This window comes from Spinacia oleracea, chromosome 1 (genome assembly GCF_020520425.1).
Source record: "Spinacia oleracea cultivar Varoflay chromosome 1, BTI_SOV_V1, whole genome shotgun sequence".
NCBI lineage: Eukaryota > Viridiplantae > Streptophyta > Magnoliopsida > Caryophyllales > Amaranthaceae > Spinacia > Spinacia oleracea.
The window spans coordinates 109,452,595-109,460,890 of NC_079487.1; positions in this window are offsets into that span (position 1 = coordinate 109,452,595).

Sequence of the window (8,296 nt, forward strand, 5' to 3'; positions counted from 1 at the left end):
TTTTTTAATTTGTTTTTTGTAAGGTCTGTTGATAAAGGAAAAGCGCATCATTTGTATTATCTCTCTCCTCCTCACACGGTCACTGACCTCATTTCTTTTTGTTCTTTATGTTTGATCTTTTACACGTTTATTAACTACTAATTAATGTGCATTGAGATTCCTCTATTTTTTTATTTAAATAAGAAAAAATACGTTTATTTATAAGTTTTCACTCTTATTATAATTCTGATATTGGGAAAATGAGAAAAACTTAATGTCCCAATAGAAAAGTGTGAGAGATTAAATGACCCAATGAATTTAATTGGTTAAAATAATCATTTGACACAAATTTTAATAGAATATTAAATCATTTATGTGATAATATAAAATGAAATGTAAAGAACATTTTGAGACACCCAAAAAGAAAAACGCAAAGAACAAAAAGAAACGCAAGGATTAGTTAATTAAGATTGCTTATATATTTGCATATGCTATAAGCCTATAAGATGTTACGAAGTACTTTGTAATCTGTATCACGCTCATCTACATACACATAAACAGGGGCGGATCTATATTGTAAGTAGGATAAACAAATGTGTACCCTACTTTTTTAAAAAAGAAAAATAAAAAAAAGCTTCAAAAACCGAAAGATCAATGTGGCAGTTTACAACTAATAGTAATTATTATCCCCCAAAGATAATCACTAATGACATTTTCCCTTGTGGTTTTAGTAGATGAAAACTTTGACTTTTGAAATCCCATGAACTTTTTTGTTAAACTTTTTCTTTACTTGCCTTTACACAATTCTATACAACAGGTTTCTAAATATGTTGGATTTTGCATTAAAATTCTAAATAATGAACTATGCATGTTTTCTTTAATCAACTTTTTGCTATTAATAAATATATATTTTCATTAATTTTTAAAATTTTGCTACCTAGTACATGCGCACCCTATTTTTAAATCCTGGATACGCCACTGCACATAAAGATGGACGTGGGGAATGAACGGACCAGGACCATACCAAACCCGTTTGTAACAGGCCATATTGGGTCGGAAAAAATGGGGCCCATGTCCATGTGTCACCGGGTCAAGCGGCCCGTCGTGTCATACCTAGTCGCTTTTTCAAAAAAAATGTGGTCTATGTCCGATCCATGTCTCACGATTTCATGCACATCCTCGATCATGCTTTATGCGTGATGGGACGGGATTCAGAAAAGCTAGATCTAATCATCATGGGCCCTTCCCGCTGGCCCGACCTGACCAGGCCCAAAAATTAGCGGGTTTTGGGCAGCCTATCCCGGCCCTGTTTTCGGGCCCGACCCGACCCGAACTTTTTAAAAAATTTACGGGATTTGGGCAACGCAAACCAACATTTTTAATTATAAATTTGGCCCGGCCCGAAAATTGCCCGAAAAGCCCGCTAATTTTGGCCCGACATAACGGGTTTTGGGCACATAAAATTGGCTCGGCCCGGCCCTACACAATGGGCAGTTTTTTATTCTCTCGGCCCGGCCCGGGGCAGGTCTAAGAAAATTATCAGAAGAAAATCATATTTTTCACGGCTGCAACAGATTTATAGACTCCCTCGTTGAAAAATGTTGTAAATCACAGCGATATAAAATAGGGTATACATAATATTTGATATACTACGATCGTACACTACTACAAAAAACCCTTTTGGAGTCGCCTCTTAAGCACCTATAGAGTCGCCTGAGGGGCGACTACACAGGGGGCGACACTATAGGTACCCTCTTTACGTGTCGCCTGTGACCCGACACCATATGGTGGTTTATGTGTCGCCTCTTATCTTGGACCCGACTCAAAAAGACAAAATTACATGTTTATATATTTTTTTATGAGTCACTTGCTTCTGTAGAGGCGGGCTCAATCTTGAAGGTCTCAGCTGCAATAGAAGGCATGATCGCCTTTGGCAGCACGGACAGACTTGGCTTAGAATAGTCCGTAAGCCGTGGGGTAGGTGGCGGTATCAGATTTTCGTCACCCATCTCTATCTCTGAAACTGAATCTGTATTTGAAGGAAAAAGATCGCCAATATTATGATCAGAATCAGAGTAATTCCCACACTGTGCAATGAAAGTTCTTCGTCTACGAAAGGTTCTTTCGGGCTCAGGATCGAATGGAGTAAGATTACTAGTACCTACGGTCCTGGGCATAAATAAAGACTACAAAACAATGTGAGATCCGGTCTCAAGGAACGTGAGTTCCTTGAGTAGTAACAAACAATAATCTAGGATAATCAATCAACAACAGAAAATAAAACCGTTTCCCCGGCAACGGCGCCAAAATTTGACAGGCTAAATCGCACTCCTATCAAAGATAAACCTAACGTTCACCAACTAAAAATATAGCAAGGGAAGCAGGGATCGTATCCACAGGGAAACAATGTTCTTTCTACTATTAATTAACTAATCTAGACTACTGGTAACAAAGAATTGGATTGGTTTGTATATTAAGCTAAGGCAAATAATCAAACTGGAATATAACAATATTAAGGGAATCTAGGGCAGCGGTTCACCATAAATGCAGACCGGGATTGGACAACGGACAATAACAATTAATTAACAATCATAACTAGGAAAACATGCATCTCTCGAATCTTATGAATTCCTTAGGATAGAACAACTAGCGGGCTCTCGCTACGTACTAGAAATAATTCCTATCTAATAGCCACAGACCAAAAACATCAGATTTATACCTCTCGGCGCATAATCTAAGGTTAATCAAACTCAAATCAAAATAGTCCGGCCGAACAGAATTGACGAGCAATAATAATAAGCTATAGAAATTATAATCAATCAATCAAATAATCAAGTCCACATATAATCCCAATCATGCATTCATGGATCCCCTAAACCCTAGAAATTAAACTACTCACTCATGATAACTAATAACAAAGCGATTAACATAATGGAAAACATGATCAAAGCAATAGAATAAATTAAAGTAAGAAGCAGTACCTAATTCTCGAACAATGGAAATTGAAAGCTTGTGTTTTTATATAAATCGAACTAAGTGTTTGAATTAATGTAGAGAGGAAATAAAACTTAGAGAAATAAACTAAGGGTTTAGTGCTGGAAAAAAATATGATATAAAAAATAAAACAAGTTTGCTTATATAGTTTTGCCAAAATAAGGCCTAAAAACGGAATTAAAAACGCGAAAAACAGCTGGAGGTTGGCGTCGCCCGATCGGGCGAATCACTCGATAGTCGGCCCGATCGGGCCAAAATCCGCCCGATCCGGCGGATTGCGAAATCTCCACAAAGCCTCCAGATTGACCGCCCGATCCGGATCGGGCGAGCTGCGCCCGATCGGGCGCGCGTTGATGAACTTGGCTTGCTTATACTTCCGCCCGATGGTTGCATTTCGCCCTCAGCTTCCAGGGCGATTTGCAATCTTCAATGTATGTCGCCCGTATCACCAAGTCTAACTCCCGGGGATCAACCATAAGCATCTAAGGCTCCCGAAAGTCGACGATGGAGGTCCCGAACTTCTCGGACTCATATAGTGGCCTTGATCAACAATGAAACGGGTCTAAAACGACCAATTTCTCATAATCAAACCTGAAACTCAAGGCACACTCAATAACACACATTAGTACTAGAAACGGCTCCTAAGAGCACGTTTGATACATAAAAGTACTAAGGGACGGGGGTAAAAACTCTATATAAAACGCATATATCAAACTCCCCCAAGCTAGATCTTTGCTTGCCCCTAAGCAAAGAAATCATCGATGAATACATAAATCAACTTCACCCCAAACACATCTTAAAACAATGGATACGATTCAAGGCAAAATCCAACAAGCATGCATCAATGTCAACCAATCAAATCCATCCAACCGCTAATCCGCCTTAACAATCGTCACGCAAAGCGAACCAAAAATGCACATTGGAATTCAAGACTAGTGCTCACATACTCGTCACTCATTTATGTGGCGGATAAAAGATGTACCCGTTCGCTCTCCTCCCAACATATAAGTGAACAATGCCTTCCCAAACTCACAACACTCGTGTGTCTAGAAAAACATACACTCAACCTAATAGTCGACTCGAAATGTGTCATGTCATAACTTGCATTGATAAACAACTACTTTCACATTAATACAACTCTATGCACAAAGGTCGGAAGGTCTTTCAAGCTTGTAATGTTAGGCTTAGGTAAGGGTGCGGTAAATTTGGGTAAAATGTGAGCTTAAAGCCTTGGCTTTGGGGAGCATAAATCCTAGCAAAACCATGGTCAACCACAAATGATGACCACAACCACAACTTCCCACTCAACACATGATGAAACAACAAACAAACCACACTATACTTTCTTGCCTTTCTTTCACAATTAAAATCAATCACTCATAAAGATAAGAAATTACAATACTTGAGTGAAACAATGCTTTGAATTTTCTTGAGAATAACGATTTTTCCTTATTTTTTTTTTCCTTGCTCAATCTCTTTTTTTTTTTCTTTTTTTTTTTTTTTTTTTTTTTTTTTTTGGAACCTTCACACGATTTTTTTTTCTTTTATTCTCCTCATCTCATTCATTTTTTCAACAACAATCACGATAAGAAGAATTTCCCTTTTCAATACTCAATATGCTCAAAATGTACCACACTGCAACTCCGTCACCTCACTACTATTAGCTCCCCCAAGCTAGGCTTGGGACTAGTAACCAATGGGGAATTTACGGGCTTGTAATGTGGTTAGTCACCGAATAAATGGCACAGGCACAACATGGGTAGAAAAAGAGGGAACAAACGTATCTAATTTCATCTGAAAGCTACCTAAATAGAAAAATGCCTTCGTCCTCCACAATGTGCATGTATATGAGTCATAAAACATGACTAATAGTTGCAAACCAATACTCAAAATCAATGGCACACCAGGAAGCTATCACACATCCTAACCAAGTCAACTAGTCAAGCACCAAGTCCACAAGTAGTTGGTCAGAGTTGACTCATGTCAAGGCATCAAAGTAATCGGATCTCAAATCATGGTTAACAAATCAACAATGCTCGTCATCAAAAACCAAGAATCAAAACAGTTTACAATCAAGGGGCACAGGGAAGCATGGTTTTGTATTCATCGGAACGTATTTTTGTATTTATTTTTTATTTATTTTTTTTTCAAATCAATAAACTAATCTAGAAAGCATTAAACACACCAAAATAAACACACCAAAATAAAGAAATGCAATAATAAAAGAAAGACATACCTACAATGTACAAGTAGTGTGAAACCCCCCCCAAACCAAATCAGACAATGTCCTCATTGGCTCAAGGGTATCGAACCTCATCATCAACATCATCTCGGCATCACTGATGGCCTTGGCCATCATCACCATCATCATCACCATCATCTCGGCCAGCATGCCCACTAGGACCCGCTCCCCACCCTCCGTACTGGGTGGGTGTGAAGGTGCCCATAGAACCCGGAGCTCCATATCCCTCCGCGGGATAGGTAAACCAGGTAGGGTGCTCGTAATCTGGGGCAATATAGCCCTGCCTGGCATACTGATCATAAAATGGGAACATGGTCCTCTGGTGATCAGCTGCGAACTCCCGGAACCCGAGCTCCAGTCTGCTCAACCTCTCATCAATGGACCCCTGATCCTCATGAACTACCGGGCCACTCTGGGGCCTCCCCGTGTCTCGACGCCCCCTCCTGAAGTAGGTGCGAGGCTCTGGATGGTACTGATGGGGCTCTGGATGAGGGTCAGGCTGAGGCTGGGGGTCAGGCTGAGGCTCTTGCTCAAATCCAACAAATAGATAATGAGCCTGACCGGGTCTGAAACTAGTGCGGTCCTGAGGGTCGGGCAAGGTGAAAAGCCTGTTTCCCTCGAACATCCAGTACATGGCTCCCGGCCTAAATAACCCATGCTCCCCCTGTAGCCTACGGAGTTCAGCAAAATAAGCCAAATCAAGCAAGTTGCTACCCAGAACTGGAATCTGGTTAGCCTCTGTAAAATTGGCCGTGGCCATGGCTATGTGGGTGATCAACCCACCAATGGTAATCTTGGTAGTATGTGTGGATGTGGCTATGGAGTAAAATTGAGAGGCCATGTGATGGGCAAGGTTCATTTTGTAGCTCTCCTCTCCTTCGGAAACGTAGCCGCCTAGGATCTCTAGCTCCGTACTCCTAATGTTCTGGGTCTCATCCCTACCAAAGATAGTAAATCCTAGGAACCTGTAAAAGACAATGGGTACCGGGTGCTGTATCTTGGAAGCATGCAAATGTTGCATACTCCCGGGATTATCATTGCCCGTAAGCTTTCCCCACATGGTGCAGTTGTTATGGGTCTCCTTAGGTTTCCTACTATATGTGGTAGATAATCCAAAAATCCTACCAAAATCAGATAAGCTCATGGTGTAGGTTCTATTCATCACACGAAATTGAACCGATGACACGGTTCGATAGCCATCCCTACGCACATTAAAACTACTCAAGAATTCTAGAGTCAACCGTCTAAATGTGAGACGGAGCATACTATACATGTTACTCATACCAACACCAACAAAAACACATTTTACACCACGCTCAATTCCCATTTCATGCAAGGATTTTTGACATATAAAGCGAGTAGGGATTACCTCCCTCAATTTGAGGTGCATGAATCGTGCTCGTTGCTCCTCCGTAATAAAGATGACATCCGGAAAATCCGTGTCGGGCTCGAATTGCGGTGGTGGAGGTGGTGGTGTCGGTTCCCGAGCTCGGCTTGTGGAAGCCTCATGTTGATTTCTTTGTACCCTCGTGCATTTTCTTTGTGGTCTATTTGCCATTGATGAAAAATCTGAATTTTTGAGTTTTTTTTTTTTTGAGCTTTTTGGGTAAATTTGGGGGTTTTGTGGGGATGAGAGAAAACTTAAATCGGTTAGGTGTAGGTTGTAGAGGATGATGAGAGGATGATTTTGATGAAAGAATTGTTGAATTTGGTGGAGATTTGAGGGAGATATGGTGGTTTGAAGTTTTTGGAAGTTGGGGTTTAATGGAGGAGTGAGAGAAAGTTAGGTTGAAGATGAAGAGGAAGTGAAGAAAGATTGGGGAAACCGTGAGTTTATCGCTGAAATCGCGTCTCGCCCGATCGGGCGACTTTCCGCCCGATCGGGCGGGCTGCGATCCTTTTCTTTACATGCGTGCGCGCCCGATCGGGCGCACCTCGCCCGATACGGATCGGGCGATTTGCGAATGCTCATTTTCTTGACTTTTTCCTGCCCAGAATCATCCTTGACTTTTCCTCGAAAATTTCCTCAACCGCCCGATCGGGCAAAATAATTTCGCCCGATCGGGCCTTCCACTCGTCTTTTGCGCTCGATCGGGAAAACTAACGCCCGACTCGGGCGTTCCACTCGCAAAAGCGCCCGATCGGGCGAAATTATTTCGCCCGATCGAGCATTCCACTCGCTGGTCCGCCCGATCGGGCAGGCTGCGCCCGATCGGGCGGAATTAAACTGCAAGAAACTCATCCGTGCGCACCCGATCGGGCGCACCTCGCCCGATTTGGATCGGGCGGTTTGCAGCGTGCTTGGCCTTGTGCGTAATTTCACTTTCTCGAACTTGGAGCTTTAGGCCTGCACATTATTAAACACCCAAACAGCGTAATGCCCTCTTCTCGCCTCACTAACACCAAAAAAACAATACTTAAACACACTTAGGTATGGAAATACTAACTAAACACACAAAAATAGAATGAAAAAATGCAAAAAAAATCAAACTTATACTACTTAAAGCGATAAAATACGGGTTGCCTCCCGCAAAGCGCTGGTTTATTTCTAGGTCCCGCTCAACCTTGTTACCTTGAATATGCAGTTTATGAGGCGGAGGGATTGAGGTGATGGACCTCAACCACTCCTACAGTAGCCCCATCATGGTACAACTTCAGACGTTGCCCGTTGACCTTGAATCGTTCACCATTCCCATTCTCTACTTCAACAGACCCAAACTTGCTTACCATAGTCACAGTGAACGGCCCAGACCACCTAGATTTAAGTTTTCCAGGAAATAACTTAAGCCTAGAGTTAAAAAGTAGAACCTTGTCGCCCACCGCGAACTCTCTATGCAAAATGTGATTGTCGTGCCACTTTTTGGTCTTTTCCTTGTAAATCCGGGCACTATCATAGGCTTGTAGTCGGAATTCATCGAGCTCACCTAATTGAAGTAACCGCTTCTCACCGGCTAGCTTTGCATCCATGTTGAGCTGTTTGATTTCCCAATAAGCCTTGTACTCCATTTCTACTGGTAAGTGACACGCCTTGCCATACACCAATCGATACGGGGAGGTACCAATAGGTGTCTTAAAGGCGGT